Source organism: Mirounga angustirostris, unplaced genomic scaffold (genome assembly GCF_029215605.1).
Source record: "Mirounga angustirostris isolate CCGP_5_RB_7025 unplaced genomic scaffold, mMirAng1.0.hap1 SCAF_9, whole genome shotgun sequence".
Classification (NCBI taxonomy): domain Eukaryota; kingdom Metazoa; phylum Chordata; class Mammalia; order Carnivora; family Phocidae; genus Mirounga; species Mirounga angustirostris.
This window is the reverse complement of record NW_026991717.1, coordinates 108125241-108143014: the sequence shown is the minus strand read 5'-3', so window position 1 is coordinate 108143014 and position 17774 is coordinate 108125241. Positions and strand designations below refer to the sequence as shown.

The window sequence follows — 17774 nt, the reverse complement described above, 5'->3', positions numbered from 1 at the left end:
AAATCTTTTGTAAATGAAAATTAGCTAAATTTATGGTATGACCCATTAATTAATATATCACACAAAAGCAGCCAAACCTGAAGATCTCAGCCATCATACGATCATCTATTCCTCAGAGTACCCCAACTTGTACTCCAAAGCCAGAGTAGGAGAAAACAGGTGGTCTGTGTAGATTAAGTCTGCATCACCACCCCCCCACTAAACATGAAGTATCTCACAGCCTGAGCTCTAACAAAATAGTTAACGTTAACTCTAACCTTGATGAAAAGAGTGTGTGTAGCACCTGGACTAAAATGGATGCATTTTTTTAAAGATGTATTGTTCATCCATAAATGCTAAATACCCTTTCTTTTCAAATAAAGTAACATAATTGGGGCGCCTGGATGGCTCATTTGTTAAGCGTCTGCCTTCGGCTCAGGTCATGATCTAAGGGTCTTGGGATCAAGCCCCGCATCGGGCTCCCTACTCAGCGAGAAGCCTGCTTCTCCCTCTCCCACTCCCCCTGCTTGTGTTCCCTTTCTCTCTGTCTCTATCTCTGTCAAATAAATAAAATCTTAAAAAAAAAAATTAGTAATTGCTGAAATGAGTAATAAGAATTTTTAATTTAAATATACTAAAAATGTGCCTAGAAGTCTACAAAACCTTTTTTTAAAAATATTTTATTTTTTTTGAAGATTTTATTTATTTGACAGAGTGAGATATGCGCCCCTCTACAAAACCTTCTTATAAAACCTCCCTTCCCAAAAACCTGCCTTTCAAATTAAAGGCTCCCTGTCAAGCACAATATTTCAATTTTGGCAGCACATGGGTGTATATTCTTTCTCATTCTTCCGGAAAATTATCTATAAGCATAATGTATATATTGCTATCATGATGATGAAGGTTTATGAAATATCTGACAGAGTGTATTCACTGTTGTAACCAGTATTTATTTTCAGTGAATTTTAATAGGAATATATGTACACGTCTCTACACTATTTTGTTTTACTATCTTTTGTGTAAATGAATTCCAGATAAACTTTATCTATTATTTAATGTGTAACCATGAAACGTCTATTTGTGATTCAGTTTCATATTCATCTCTAGCCTCTTAATAGCTGAAATAATTTAAAATCTAATTATTTATGGATGAAATAATATGATGTGTGGAATTTACTTCAAAATAATCCAGCATAGGGGGGGACAGGTGAGGGTATAGGTCAAGCCACAGTGGCAGGATCTGATAATTACCGATACTGAGTAATGTTGACACAGGAGTTCATTTCAGTATTATCTCTGCTTTTGATTATGTGAAATTTTTCATGATAATTTACTACTACTCAGTGTAAGGCATAACTTTGTCATTTTGAGTTTCTGTTTTACCCACATAACAATTAATGTTTTACATGACATTTCATTAGTGCCAACACTGCTCTTTAAGTACAACGGGGTGATAAATCTCTTAGACATCCCTGGCTACGGGACCACGAGACTTGGCTTGACCTTAGCAAGTTTGAAACGTACATTAGCGAACATTATATGAAAGTGACGATGCCCGCTGGGAAACACACATACAACCTCGTGTACCCAAAGCACTTCAATACGGCTCTCAATCTAGATGATGTGGAAGAAAATCCTTCATTATCAATTAGCAACTTCAATAAGGAAGTATTTCATTTCCTGGACTGGTATTGTGCTGTACAGTGTTGTTCTTTGCAGGCTGTCATCTCTAAGGATGCAATGAAATCTTAAAAAAAAAAAAAAATAGTAATAGCTGAAATGAGTAATAAGATATATGATAAGGAATCAGTGACATCAGTACTGTAGTTCATAATGTATACGAGGTACAAGAGGGGAAACTGAATAATAAAAACACATACTGGAACTAAGATGATGCTTTTCATACAATTTTATAGAGTAAGCAAAAAAAAGTACAATGGAGTAAATACCGCATTTCTAAATCATACTCATAGAATTTTGGAGCTGGGAAAAAAATCTCAGAGATCATCTAATCCTCTCGGCCAGTGGTTCACAAACTTGAACGCGCATCATAAATATTTGGAAGGCTTGTTAAACACAGATTGCTGGGCTCTAGCCTCAAGCTTTCTGATTCAGTAGGTTTGATGTTGCTGGTGCCTAGAATACACTTAGAGAAGCGCTGTTCCAAGCTTACTCCCATTGCTCCGTTGGTGGCTCCACTGTAGTGATTGCCAGTCACCCCGCGGGACTGCATGCTCCTCTGCTCATGGGCCTTTCTCCTACTGGACAACTGCCTTGCTAAGAGCAAGGGGCATACATTTTCATCAAGGTTCCAGAGCGCGGACTCAATAAATATTTACAAAATAAATTAACTGGTTGAATGAATTTTTTTTTTTAAGATTTTATTTATTTGACAGAGAGAGACACAGCGAGAGAGGGAACACAAGCAGGGGGAGCAACAAGGAGAGGGAGAAGCAGGCTTCCCGTGGAGCAGGGGGCCCGACGCGGGGCTTGATCCCAGGACCCCGGGATCATGATCTGAGCCGAAGGCAGACGCTTAATGACTGAGCCTCCCAGGCGCCCCAACTCATTGAATGAATTGATCTTTCCCACTCCTTTATAGTTGAGTATTTATCAGTGTATTAATATTTAGAATAGGGGTGCATTTATAGAACCGGATGGAGAGGAGCTACTCACTGATGACAAACGGCAAACACTGGCAGTACCCAAAGGGAGAGTAAAAGTCAGCTAGAACCAGAGCAACAAGTAGATGGCAAATTCTAGAGAGATCCAAGAACTGCATCTCAGACTGGAGTTTTCAATCCAATATGGACTCTGACAAGCGGAAGCTTGAGGCTCACTGTTATCAAATCTGTTACTTTCCCAGGGCAGATGGGTGGCTCAGTCAGTGGAGCGACCAACTCTCGATTTCAGCTCAGGTCATGATCTCAGAGTCTTGGGATCGAGCCCCACGTCCCCCATGCTTGGCATGGAGTCTGCTTGTCCCTCTCCCTTTGCTCCTCCTCCCACTCTCTCTAATAAATAAATAAAATCTTTAATAAATAAATAAATATATATTTTTTAATGTGTTACCTTGACCTGAGGAGCTATAACAAGTACTTTTCATCTCACACACCATCAAAAGAAAAAAAAATGCTTCCAAACTCATGTTTCAAAGTTTCTCAAGGTCTGGAAAATATCAGCACAGGTGGACTGAGTCCTTCTTTCCATGCACCTTCCTCCTCCTAACGCTGCCCGGAGGAAAGAGAAGAAGCACAGCACACTCAGCAGTGTCCGTGTAGAGAGTTCTCCGAGTCCAGGTGTTCTGAATGCTGTAATACTCTACACGATCCTGAAACACCTTTCCGCTATAGTAATGATCTGCTCAAGGGCAATTCAACAGAGTTTAAGAAAATGAACTATGCTCTGATTTCTGAATTTCACTACTTCTTTAAAGTTTATTCTAACAGTAGAAGTTAGAATGTATATGTGCTTATATATACATATATATATGCATCCAATAACCTCAATATGTATGATTTCTTTATTTTCACTTACTAACAGTACAATAAAAAATATAACCTGTGTGACTATATGGGTACATATAAGGTTTTTTTCTTATTATTTAGATCCCTTTAAAAAATAACTGGGGGCACCTGGGTGGCTCAGTCGTTAAGCCTCTGCCTTTGGCTCAGGTCATGATCCCAGGGTCCTGGGATCGAGTCCCGCATCAGGCTCCCTGCTCCGCGGGAAGCCTGCTTCTCCCTCTCCCACTCCCCCTGCTTGTGTTCCCTCTCTCACTGTGTCTCTCTCTGTCAAATAAATAAAAAAAAACTTAAAAAAAAATTTTTAAAAAATAATAGTAATAAAAATAACTGACCGTTCAGGAGCACCTGGGTGCTCAGTGGGGTAAGTGTCCAACTCTTGATTTCGGCTCAGGTCATGATCTCAGGGTCATGAGATAAACCCCCGCGTGGGGCTCCATGCCAGGTGTGGAACCTGCTTAAGTTTCTCTCTCTCTCCCCCTCGCCTTCTGCCCCTCCCCCACTCACACACGTGTGTTCTCTCTTTCTCGAAAAAAAAATAAAGTAAAATAAAAAATAAAAAGGAACTTGGGCGCCTGGGTGGCTCAGTTGGTTAAGCGTCTGCCTTCGGCTCAGGTCACGTCCTGGGATCGAGCCCCGCATCGGGCTCCCTGCTCGGCGGGAAGCCTGCTTCTCCCTCTCCCACTCCCCCTGCTTGTGTTCTCTCTCTCACTCACTGTGTCTCTCTGCCAAATAAATAAATAAATAAAATCTTTAAAAAAAATTCTCTCCCTCTCCCGTTGCCCCTCCCCCACTCTCTCTCCAAAATAAATAAATAAATAGGTCTTTAAAAATAAATAAATAAATAAATAACTGATTATTCAAACAAAAATAATAATGTAGCATGGGGTCTTTAAAAGACAAAAAACTATATGACAATAACAAAAAAGTCATAAGGAGAGTAATGGAACTATACTATTACAAACAAGGTGTTCATACTGTATATGAAGTGGGATCATAACACTTGAAGGTAAACTGTGATAAGTTAAAGGTGTATACTACAAACCCTAAAGCAGCCACCTAAATAACAAAATAAAGAATGATAGCTAATGGGACACCTGGGTGGCTCAGTCGGTTAAGAGTCTGCCTTCGGCTCAGGTCATGATCCCAGGGTCCTAGGATCAAGTCCCGCATCGGGCTCCTTGCTCAGCGGGGAGCCTGCTTCTCCCTCTGCCTGCCGCTCCCCCTGCTTGTGCTCTCCCTCTCTCTCTGACAAATAAAACCTAAAAAAAAAAAGAATGATAGCTAATAAGTCGAACCAAGGATATAAAGTAGAATGATGAAAAATAACTCAATAAATCCAAAATAGACCAAAAAAGAGTAAAAAAGAAACAAACAACAGATGAGAAGAGCAGAAAACAAATAGCAAGGTTACAGATTTAAATCTAACCATATTAATGATTACTTTAAATACAAATGGTCTAAACAATGCAATTAAAAGATAGAGATCAGGGCACCTGAGTGGCCCAGTAGGTTAAGCGTCTGCCTTCAGCTTGGGTCATGATCCCAGGGTCCTGGGATGGAGTCCCTCATCAGCTCCCTGCTCAGCAGGGAATCTGCTTGTCTGCTTCTCCCTCTGCCTCTGCTCCTCCCCCCTGCTCGTGCTCTCTCTCTCCTCCTCTCTCTCAAAATAAATAAAATCTTTAAAAATAAATAAATAAATAAAAGACAGAGATCATCACATTGAATAAAAAAGTAACACCCTTCAAGGAGGTGAAGCATAACTCTGCATTCTAAGTGTGAGCTGCACGTAGTGACTTCCTTACCAAAAAGTTTAGTACAGAAGGGGGAGAAAAAGAGTAACTTTACAGTAGAGAAACCTGACATCTCAGCCAGGTGATCAAGGTTAACATGAACAGAGATAAGTCATGTTGATATTATGTTTCTTTAATATGGTGTAATTAAAATTCAAACACATTCTCTTCAAGCGCACATAAAACATTTGCCAAAAGAAATTATGGGCTCCTGGGTGGCTCAGTTGGTTAAGCATCTGCCTTCGGCTCAGGTCATGATCCCAGAGTCCCAGGATCGAGTCCCCCATTAGGCTCCCTGCTCAGCGGGGAGCCAACTTCTCCCTCTGACCCTCTCCCCTCTCACGCTCTCTCTCACTCTCTCAAATAAATAAATAAAATCTTTTAAAAAATTAATTAACTATTAATTTAAAAAAAGAAATTATATTCTGGGCTATAAAATAACTCTTGATAAATGTAAAAGGATTTGAGCCATACAAAGTATGCTCTTTGACAATGGAATTGAACTAGAAATCAATAACAGAAATCTCTCTAGAAAATCCACAAATATTTGGAAACCAAGTAATATGGGTAACTCAGGGTCAGAGAATATATCAAAGAAAATGTTTTTTAGTTTTGAACTGAATAAAAATGGCTTTACACAATATCAAAATTTGTGAGATGTGACTAAAGCAGTGCCTGGGAGGAAATTTACGGACTAAACATCTATGTAGGAAAAGAAATACGGTCACAAAATGAACTACTTAAAGAAACTAGAATAATGGGGCGCCTGGGTGCCTCAGTCAGTTAAGCGTCTGCCTTCAGCTCAGGTCATGATCTCAGGGTCCTGGGATCGAACCCCCAGGTGAGTTCCCCGCTCAGTGGAGAGTCTACTTCTCCCTCTGCCCCTCTTCAGCTCATGCTCTCTCTCTCTCAAATAAAATAAAATCTTTGAAGAAAAAAAAAAAGGAAACTAGAATAAGAAAAACAATAAGGATCAGAGTGAAAAGTCAGTTAAATAGAAAATAGAAAAACAAAAGAAAATATCAATAAAACAAAACAGGTGGCTCACTGGGAAGGTCAATAAAATTGATAAACCTCTAGCCTCAGGCTTCTCACGCCTGGCACTACGGACACTTTGTCTGAATGATTCTTTGTTGAGAGGATCGCTCTTGTTCATTGTATCCTGAGCAGCATCCCTGGCTTTGACCCTCTAGATGCCAAAAGCAAATGCCACCCATCCTCCCCCCAACACACATAAGACATCATCTCCATACATTATCTGTCTCTACAAATTGCCAAATACTCCCATTAGCAGTAAGGTAAACTTCAACCCATACTTGGCTCTGTAAACAAATATTAACTCAAAATAGACTGACCTAAATGTAAAATGAAAACTTTATAGTTTTACATTCTTTTATAGTTTTCCCAAGCGTTTATAAGTAACTAAAATACATAAAGAGTTATAAATAACTCTTAGAAAAATATCTTTGTCACCTTGAGTCAGACAAATATTTCTTAAGGTACAACATCAAAAGTACAATTCATCAAAGAATAAATTGATAAATTGGACTTCATTAAAATTGAAGACTTCTGATCTTCTAAGATACTGTTAAGAGACTATAAGATGAGGAATAGACAAAGTAAATATTGCAAATCATGTATCTGATAAAGAACTTGCATCTAGAAAATATAAAGAATTCTCAAAACTCAATAATAAGGAAGCAATGAACCCAATAAAAAATGGGCAAAAAATATAAACAGAAACGTCAATAAAGAAGATATATGGGGCGCCTGGGTGGCTCAGCTGGTTAAGCGACTGCCTTCGGCTCAGGTCATGATCCTGGAGTCCCGGGATCAAGTCCCGCATCGGGCTCCCTGCTCAGCGGGGAGTCTGCTTCTCCCTCTAACCCTACCCCCTCTTGCGCTCTCTCTCTATCTCATTCTCTCTTCAAATAAATAAATAAAATCTTTAAAAAAATAAAAAATTAAAAAAATTAAAAAAAAGAAGATATATATAAATAAGCATATCATTAGTCATCAGAGAAATGCAAATTAAAAACACAATGAGATACCACTGCACCTCTAGTAGAATATCTATGGAAAGCCTGACCATACTAAGTGCTGACAAGTATGCACAGCAAATGGAACCCTCATACACAACTTTCAGAATGTAAAACAGTACAACCCCTTCAAAACATGTATCTACCACACGATCCAGCCATTCCACTCCTAAATATTTACCCAGGGGGAATGAAAGCAGATGTCTACACAAAGCCTGTACGTAATGTTCACAGGAGCTTTATTTTTAATAGCCAAAAACTGGAAAAAAGCCAGATGTCAATCAATGGGTGAATGGATGGATGAACTGGGGTATATCCATACAATGGAATACCATTCAGCAACAAAAAGGGATGAATCACTGATTTACACAACATGGAGGAATCTCCAAATAATTATGCTAAGTGAAAGAAGCCAGACAAAAAAGACATTATGATTCCACTTCTATAAAATTCTAAAACTACAAACTAATCCATAGGGTCAGAGAGCTATCTTCGGTTGTCTAGGGAAAGAGGATGCAGGGTGTAAGGAGGGGCCAAAGGGAGAGATGGTTTCACAGGTCTTTATGTAAGTAAAAAAACCTACCAAATTTTACACTCTAAATATGTGCGGCTTTCCGTGTGTCAATTACACTCAACAGAGCCAATGTAAGAATTACCACACTAACACACCAAGTGTAGACAGTTCACGATAACAATCAGAAAAGAACATAACCTGTGCAATTCAGTGAAGAATTACAGGCTTTAAACATAGGTGATTTCACACTATTCCAGACGTAATCTTTCATTTGGTACAAGTAGGAGAGGAGGCATCTGACATGGGTCGTTGGTAGATGTGAAAGCAAGCAGGAATAAAAAGTGAACACACAGTGAAGCCCTGAAGCATAGGCTGTTGCATTGAACTTTAACATTGTTTCTTAATTAAGATGTAGCCAATGTGAAATATTTCCTAATAATAAAAAAAGGGAAAATGATTTCATTTTTTTCAATTTGGCCTGTTCCACTCCCGGGCAGAACTAGGTCTTCCCCCTCCCACAGCCCGGAAGGATACATCTTTTCCAAAATTGCCACGTGTATATTGCAATGGCTCGTCCATCAGGATGGGGACTCTCTTTTGATGTTGGCACAGTGGTCAAATATAAGTGTTTGGAAGCCAGAGAGCCTGGCTTCCTAGCCTAGGCTCTGCCATTCACCTACCAGGTAGCCTCAGAAAATTACCTGATGCCCAGTTTTATAAACCATACAATGGGGCTAATAGGGTATATCTGGGGATTCAATGTGAATTTATCTAAACCTTGGCCTACAAGGAAGGCCCTGCTTGATATTCCACCTGATGACCATTCCATCTTCACTTAGTTCTTCCTCTCCGGCTCACAGTGCTCAGGGACAACCACCCTCTCCCAGGTCCGGTAAAGCCACACACTGCCAAGCTCTCTCCTGACTCAGTGCCGTTTCCCCTGCTGATCTTCTGCCATGCCTCTCTCCACCCCGCAACCTCCTGCCCCAACAACACGGCCAGCCCCTTTGCCTTCTCACTATGAACACAGGAGCCACTGGTCTCTGTTTCAGCCCCCTGGTGTCTCCTTCTTTCTACTCAACATCCACTCAACAAATAGTTCTTAAGGACCCACTGCACGTCAGGCACTGTTCCAGGTTCTGAGGATATCACAGTGACTTCAAGAGTACTGACGGAGTGCAATCTAGCGGCGGAAGACAGACCATTAACAAATGAGTGTTAGTTATGTGGTCATAAAGGCCATGGAGACCTCGGCTCAGGTCATGATCCCAGGGTCCTGGGATCGAGTCCCGCATCGGGCTCCCTGCTCAGTGGGGAGCCTGCTTCTCCCTCTCCCTCTGCCTGCCGCTCCCCCTGCTTGTGCGCTCTCTCTGACAAATAAAATCTTTAAAAAAAAAAAAAAGTGCCATGGAGAAAAACAATAAATCGTGAACAAGGGAATGGGAGTTACAAGAGGGGTTGTGATTTTTAAATCTGGGGTTTTGCCAAGGCTCACTGAGAACACAATATTGAGTAAGGAAGTGAAGGGGGTCAGGGAGGGAACCAGAAAGATACGGGGGCTGCACAGGGGGCATTCCAAGCAGAGGAAACAGCAAGTCCAAAGGCATCTCAAACAGCAAGGAAACTAGTTTGGCTGTAGAAGTATGAGCAAGAAGCAGAGCAGCAGATAAGATCAAAAAGGTGAAGGACTGGGGAATGAGGAGGACCAGATGGGGTAAACTCTGGGGGCCAGTCAGGTCTGCCTTTCACTCAGACGGAGATGGGAAGCCCCTGAAGGATTTTAAACAGGGAAGTGTGTGATCTGATTGACATTTTCAAATCTGCAACTAGTTTGCTAATGTTTTTCATGTTCTGTGGATCTTCCCCAGCTCTCCCCCACTACCGGCAGGAACCACAGCAGTCGCGTGCACTGTTAGAACCCCAGCACCTAGCACAATACATTGTAGGCACTCAATAAATATTTATTAGATAAATGTGGTAATCTATGCAAAGCACTTACTGGTACAAAATAAGCACTCCATAAATGGTAACTATTATTATTTGGAACCCCAGATTTCAGCACAGTGGCTGACATACGGTAAGAGCTTATTTGAGTAAATGAATCAATAATTTTGTGAAATTATTAAAAACCTATATTAAAAACATATGAGTCATGACAAATTACTCAACTGCTTTCCACTCTTACCCTTACTTATTAAGACATGGCTGATTCCATTTTTGAGCTTTACTCTCAACTCTATTAAGGTACTGAGGGCACTACCTAGAATAACCCCATTGTGATTCAGTTCTCTAAACATACTGCAATACCCTGCAAACAAACTAGCACTAATGCACTGAAATGCTTGTAAGGTTTCTAATTGGGTAAACTTATTCACATGATTTTTTTTAAAGCAATCTTAACGTACGAGGCTAAGCTGACCAAACTGGTTTGATTTTTATTTTTGTGGAATTCAAATAAAGTTCAGTTGACTCAAACATGTGAACAAAGAACTAAGAATTTCCACTTTTTACTTATTTTGACATCTCCAGAGTCTTCACACAAAAAAACTTAATGAGGATTACACCTGCTCCCTTCTCCCTCGTGGTGCATTGGGGGTAGGGGGCGTAATGGCGGGCTAAGGCCGTTTAGTAATTATCTCGGGAAAAGCCCTTGAAAGTCCCAACAGTTTTCCAGAAAGAAAACTAAAAAAGGAGTCACGCATTAAAGTACAAAAACACGCCAAATATTCCATCTCATAAAAGGTGAACACGCTCTCCTGGCGATATTTACAAGGTCTCAATGGCAGGGACCCAAGGGGTGAAGGGCCAGGTATGGTTCAGATGTTCATTGTAACCCCGAACCCTAAAAGTAGCCGAACCCATCTGAGCGACCACATAATAACTTCAAGGAGGGCTTCGGAGCTAGGAAAACTTTCAAAAAAAGCAGATGAAAGTTGCTTGAAATCAAACAAACTTTAAAAAAGAAAACAAGCGATGCCCAAGTGTTGAGCGGCTACAAAGAAACACCCTCGGCTGGGCTCCGACTTGCTGGTGCTTGTACACAATCGAGCCTGCTGGCATCCAGCTCAGACGCTCCCTTCCACTAGGGGACGGGGAAATAATAACTTTCGGAAATAACAAGCGTCCACAAAGGCAAGTGTTACACAGGACTCCTCAAGCTCCATCTAATAAGATGGCTCACGTTGTTTCGAGCAGCACTGATTACACGCAAGTCCCCCACCCCCGCTTTTTTTTAACAGAAAAAAATAACCTAAGGAGGAGAAGGTGCTACCGTCAGACCCTCAAGGCAATTTCAGACAACAAAGACTCCAAGCAATCAAAATGGAATTATAATCCGAGCCGTCCGAGAGGCCCCCGGCGCGGGGGCGCTTGGCTGCCGCGCCCGCCGCCGTTCCTCGAGCGCTGGGGCCCCCGGGCCCCCGCGCCCTGTCCAGCCCCCGTGCGCCCGGGCCCGCGGGTTCCCGGGGACGCGGGGCGAGCGTCGCGCCGCCCACGATTTGGCCATCTCTGCGCCGCGGCTCCCCGCGTTCCAGCTCACGCGGGGTTCAAAATCTTTCCCGCCCAGGCGTGACGCGAGGAACGAAAACAATCAGCGGATCCCGAGTGCTGGGGCCTGGGCCCGACGGGGGCGGCACGGGGATCAGGGCCGAGCCCCCCGCGCAGCCCCTTTCTGAGCCGGGAGGACCGGCGGGCTGGGGCCCGGAGGTGACACAAAGAAGCCGGAGAGACAAACGCCACCCGCTGGCGCTCGCTCCAATCCCCGGAGCGCCCCGCCCGCTGACAAGTTTGCGGCGCCCTCCACGCACCCCGCTCGCCCCACCCGGGCAAAGTTTCCGGTAACCGGGCTCGGACCCCGGCATCGGGTCGGTTCTCGCGCCTACCGCCCCCACCCCACCACCCCCGTCCCGGGCTCGGGGACCTTTCCCTCCCTCGCCCCCGCCCCTTCTCCTCCCTCCCTCCCGCTCTCCCTCCCCGCCTCAGCCCGCTCTCTCCGGGGCGCACCGGGGCGCTGGGGGCCCGCGACCGCCCTCACCCGCTGCTGGCCCGGCAAGGGGCGAGGGCGCGGGCTGGGGCTGGCCCAGGTCGGCGCCCCACTTGCCTTGCTCCCACGATCGCGCCCTTTGCTCGTTCTCCCGCTCGCTTTTTCGGTCCAGCCGAAGGCTCGGGACGCAGCAGAGCGCGCTCCGCTCCTTGGCGCTCGGAAAGCTGCAAACCACGCCCCGCGCCTTCCCCGCCCGCCGCCTGCCTCTGAGTCCCGCGCTCGCCGCTCCGCGGCCAGTGTCGAGCCCGCCCGCGAGCGCCGGAGGCGGAGCCGCCCGCCTCCCCCCGCAGGGCCCGCGGCCGCCCTGGTCTGGCAACTTTCTTTCCGTGTTTTGGGACGTCAGAGATGGTCCGAGGGAGATGCTAACTCCAAGCAGGTTAACGCCCGGGGGTAGGAAGAATGTCACAAACTCCCTCAAAAAAGCTTTTCTGCCCGATTTCATCAAGGAACTTCTCTAACCTTCCTGGACTCCTGGGTTTTGGAGATGGGAGTAAGAGAGACGGATGTGCAAATTAGCTACCAAACCTTGCTCAAGTCATCTAACCTTTGTGGACCCTTTGTAAAATGAGGATTTGGGATTAGATGGCCTTTAAGATCTTGGTCAGTATTTCTTAATAGCGTGGTCCAGACTTCAGGATTACCTGGAGGGAAGGCGAGGCCCTTGTTAAAATGCAGAATACTGGGTCCTTCCCTCCGCCTGCACAAGAACGGCCTCAGTCTTATGACACCGTATGCATCTTCCAGATCTGAAACTCACTGGAAGCTGGATCCTTGGGAATCCATCCTGCAGGTGCCATTTAGATATACCAACAAATTACTCAATGCCCCTGGACTCAGGATGATGTCAGTTGACTCCCACTTACCTCCTGTACAGCTATGGCAGCATTACTAAGGCACTGGAAGTCCTGAATGAAAGGTATTGTATGAACTCACTCTTACATAAATAAGTGATTTTAAAATATTTATTGTGTGGGCGCCTGGGTGGCTCAGTTGGTTAAGCGACTGCCTTCGGCTCAGGTCATGATCCTGGAGTCCCTGGATCGAGTCCCACATCGGGCTCCCTGCTCGGCAGGGAGCCTGCTTCTGCCTCTGACCCTCCCCCCTCTCATGTGCTCTCTCTCTCTCATTCTCTCTGTCTCAAATAAATAAATAAAATCTTAAAAAAATAAAATAAAATAAAATATTTATTGTGTTTGTATTGCAATCAAATTAAACTGCTTATAAATCCGAGTTCATATATATTGTATGGCTACAGAATCTTGTCTGCATTACTTAGTTAAACTTGGTGGTTATGATCCAAACCAAATGGTAAGTAGCAGACATTAGACTTTTAATAATGCATTCAGTTAACACATATTGATGAAAAAAAATTCATTGTAAATTTTACCCACAGTTTGGGACAATTATTTCAAAAACTTGTACTTCTGTGAGTACCAGATGATTCAGTTATTTGACATGCACATTTTATTGATGGTCAATAGCTCAACTCAACAAAACAACAACAAAAACTCAATTGGCACAGTGCCAATCCTTGTGCCATTCCTTGTAATCCAAGATAATCATTCTGATAGTATCACTTCTCTTCTTAGACTACCCAGGTTTGCATTATTTATTATTAATGGCATGGGTCACAACAAAGGTGTATAAAGCATGAAGGACCTTCTGGTCCTACGGTGTCTTTTCATAGAACCATTTTGCCGGGTACAATACATACAAAGAGCCAATTTCAGGAAAGTCTGGACTCTAGGGTTTATGGAGCTGTCTACAAAGCATTGTCTGTTATTTTCTTTCCCTGTTCTATTCATGCTATTCATTTCCATTTTACACTGGTTGCTTCCTTTAGAGTAAATGCTGCAAAATCATCATGGCAACAGTCTCTGGAGAAAATATTATGAATCATTTCTTATTGTTCCCTTCTAGGCATCTATGTTACAAGTCCTCAAAGTGAAAGGACTATTGTTCCATATTATATCTAGTGCACTTAAGAGAGTCCAGAATAAAGTGTCTCAAAATGTTTGCAGATGTCCCCAGTTAGAGTCTTTTAATGATCTATGGTGTCTCCTAGCCATGCCTGTTTGGATATAAAAGTAAAATCTACTTTTAAATCAGCAAATTAGACTAATGATGGGAGCACTGAAACAGATCCTCCATACTTTGAAATGAAAATAAAATGTGATGCCAAGCCAAACAGAGACACACCCAGTTCTTTTGAAACACAACACTGAGCATGTGAACGGAAGGTTCATATGCTTACATCTCTGACTTGCAGAGTCAGAGTTGCCATGAACCCAGCCCTGCCCACATTCTCCCATGCACCAAAAAACAGAGATAGTACAATCACAGAGTATATGATGTCATGTGATGCCTCTTAGCTATTATTTACATCCAGCATCTGTATTTATAGCAGAAGCTCCCATTCGGCTCAACAGCCCACCTGAGAGACTTTACCAGTTCCAGTTGTGTTAAACAGAAGTTTTGCAAACTGATCCAACTGAAAACACATCTATGACTTGGTACACAAGCATGCTGTGGCATATGGTGAGAACTACCAAAGCAACATTCAATACGTACCGGCACGTTGTACTGAGCAGGGCAAATAGCATAGTCTGAGGCATTCAAGCGAGTTGGACATCCTCACGCCATTAAAGGAATTAAATTCACCACTCTTAAAGTTAGGCAGCAGCTCCTCTCTGTCGCAGCACGGATTTCTCTGAACTAGAGATGTTGTTTACATTCCTGTGTACCACACTGGGCTGCCCAGTTCCTTGTCTTTGCATCCAGAGTGCCTAAATAAGAATGGCAATGGATTTCATAGTGGGAGCAAGTCCTAGTCTTGTTACTTGGGTGTCGTGTTGAGAAGTTTGGCAAGAAAGGATACAAATTGAAGAGTAACTGAGTCTCTACCAGGGGCACAGAAGGAAGAAGCATTGACACTAGTATATATTTATCAACCTTGATGGTGATAGAAGATATTAATGTTATATGATTGACCAAATGGGTAAGTGAGTTTAAGAACAACACAAAGTAGGGCGCCTGGGTGGCTCAGTTGGTTAAGCGACTGCCTTCGGCTCAGGTCATGATCATGGAGTCCCTGGATCGAGTCCCGCATCAGGCTCCCTGCTCTGCAGGGAGTCTGCTTCTCCCTCTGACCCTCCTCCCTCTCATGCCGTCTCTCATTCTCTCTGTCTCAAATAAATAAATAAAATCTTTAAAAAATAAAAATAAAAAAATAAAAAAGAACAACACAAAGTATCTTGAGCTGAAGGGGCAGGAATTATGTTAATTAATCTGAGGCAGGGTGAAACCATCTTACTACTTGCTTCTATTTTATCAACAGCGTTACTACTAAAGACAAAAGGAGATTGGCTTAGAGCTAACCATTCCTTGTGAGGATGCTAAGTTGGCTGATCTCAAGGAACAGTCTTTCGCCACAATATTTTTTAACATTGGGAGCACTGGTATGAGCCGGGGATGAAAATAGCTGGCCAGGAAAACAGCTCTGTTCCTCTTTGTCCAAGATTCCAATCACACCCTGTAAAGGTCTGAGCTCCTTATCTCATTCTGGTCTTGTTTCCTGCCAAACCTGGAAACTGACAGAAATAAATGTTGCCTAATTGCTCCCTTGTCCAGTGTGATTTCTCTGACCATTGTCCTGATTCAAGTAAAAAGTTGGGTCCGACAACATGCAGTGTCCGCTGTCAATTTATGCAGTGGATGGTCTCCTTAAAATACTGAGCCAATCAATCAGGTGTCTGCCAATTCAGTCAGAGAGGCAACATTCTAGGGTTTGATGAAAAACTAAAACAAATATGCCTCAATTCAGTGAAAACATATATGTAAAGTGCTATGCATGGAGCCTGGCAGGCAGGAAGCACTTAACAAATAATCGCTGTTATTGCAATAATTTCAGTCAGTAACAACAGGTATTATTTCAAAAGCGCTTTTATTGTATTGATATAGTATTGGATTAAAAAATATATCCCAGGGCGCCTGGGTGGCTCAGTTGGTTAAGCAACTGCCTTCGGCTCAGGTCATGATCCTGGAGTCCCGGGATCGAGTCCCGCATCGGGCTCCCTGCTCAGCAGGGAGTCTGCTTCTCCCTCTGACCTTCCTCCTTCTCATGCTCTCTGTCTCTCATTCTCTCTCGCTCAAATAAATAAATAAAATCTTAAAAAAAAATAAAATAAAATAAAAAATAAAAATAAAATAAAAAATATATCCCATAACTCACCTCATTTTACAAAGAAGACAGACAAGCCTAAGAATAAAATATTTGCCTAATGACATAAAACTAGTATTGGCAGCCCCTGGATTAGAACCTAGAGAAGTTTTTAGCAGAAATAAATGTATCATTTAGAGGAATCCTGTTGTATATCTTGTTTGTCTTACTCTCAAATGCAAAACATTGAATTAATCATACTGCTCAGTTTACAATAAAATACAATAAAAATAAGAGACATCAGCATCTCGTTCAAGCCAATGAAGGTCTAATGGATCAAATTAGAGATATAAAAAAATCTAACAACATAATAAAGTAGGTCTCATGGATATATTCAAATTTACACCTCAAAAATAGGGAGTATTCTTTCCTCCCAAACACATATGGACTTGGTCATGAAAATTGACTTTGTACTGTGTCACTTCTCCAAAACAGAACTAGAAATAATGCAAATAGTATTTTAATTAAACAATAATAGTAATAAACATATAATAATACTAAAAATTGATAACAAAATCAGAAAACAAGCAATCTTTTCCACCTAAAAATTTTGAAGTGTACTATTAAAGAAGTATTGGATGAAATAAAAACTAGTATACAAATTGAATTTCATAATTTCTAAAAACAAAAAAATATATAATAGAAACAATATACATCAGAATCTATAAAAAAACAAATCAGTGATTAGGGGAAAATTTGCAGCCTTCAAATATTTATATAATGAAAACAAAAGAATAATTATAAGTGAATTCTATTTCTAACTCAAAAAGCTATACCAAGGACACCGGCGTGGCTCAGTCAGTTAAGCATCTGCCTTTGGCTCAGGTTGTAATTCCGGGGTCCTGGGATCAAGTCCTGTTTTGGGCTCCTTGCTCAGGGGGGGAGCCTGCTTCTCCCTCTGCCTGCAGCTCCCCCTGCTTGTGCTCTTTCTCTCTCTCCCTGACAAATAAATGAATAAAATCTTTTTTAAAAATATTGTTAAAAAAAAAAAAGCTATACCAAAGAAAAGTAGGAGGAAGAAAATAAAGATTAAAAACAGAAATCAATGCGGTTGAATACAGAGAACCAATAGACTAATAAATAAATCAACCTACTGACTATTTGAAAAAAAAAAAGATTTTAATGACAGACCACTAATAAACCTAATCCAGAAAGAAAGCATAAACTTTCAAAATAAGAAACAATAAGAGAGATAGTCATTAAAACAGAAAGTGACATGGTATTATGTAATTATTTTCATAGTATTAGACTACAATATGCCAAAATTAATCCCACTAAATATAGAAAGCCTGGACAAACCAATTTTATTAGAAGAAATAAAGAAGGATATCCAATAACTATCCACACGAAAAAGTACCAGGCTCAGATGGTTTCACAAAGAAATTCTAAATCCCTAAAGATCTGATACCTAGATGATACATACATTGTTTCAGAGCATTTTAAAAGAAAAAGGCATTCCAAATTGGTTTTTTAAAGCCAGTATAACATCAATATCAAAATATGACAAATATTGTTCAACTCTCACTTATGGATATGGATATAAAAAATTCTAAGTCAAATATTAGCAGCAGAATCCCAAAGCATATTTTTAAAAATTATGCAATCCTACTCCTTAGTATTTACTCAAATGAGCTGAAAACGTCTATCCATACATAGACACACAT

At 41.9% G+C, this 17774-nt stretch overlaps 1 protein-coding gene and 1 long non-coding RNA gene across 9 annotated transcripts in view; both read right to left on the bottom strand.

The window, feature by feature from the left end:
* SYNE2 (spectrin repeat containing nuclear envelope protein 2) overlaps window positions 1-12102 on the bottom strand; it is a 326900-nt gene extending 314798 nt beyond the window's left edge. For all 8 annotated transcript variants that reach the window (XM_045901009.3, XM_045901011.3, XM_064571157.1 and 5 more), the window contains exon 1: window positions 11949-12102. The gene's annotated coding sequence lies outside the window, so the exon portion shown is untranslated. The remainder of the gene's footprint in view (window positions 1-11948) is intronic.
* A 4571-nt stretch (window positions 12103-16673) lies between these two features.
* LOC123861680 (uncharacterized) overlaps window positions 16674-17774 on the bottom strand; it is a 96031-nt gene continuing 94930 nt past the window's right edge. The window contains exon 8 of the long non-coding RNA XR_010405214.1: window positions 16674-17049. This is a non-coding gene — a long non-coding RNA (uncharacterized LOC123861680). The remainder of the gene's footprint in view (window positions 17050-17774) is intronic.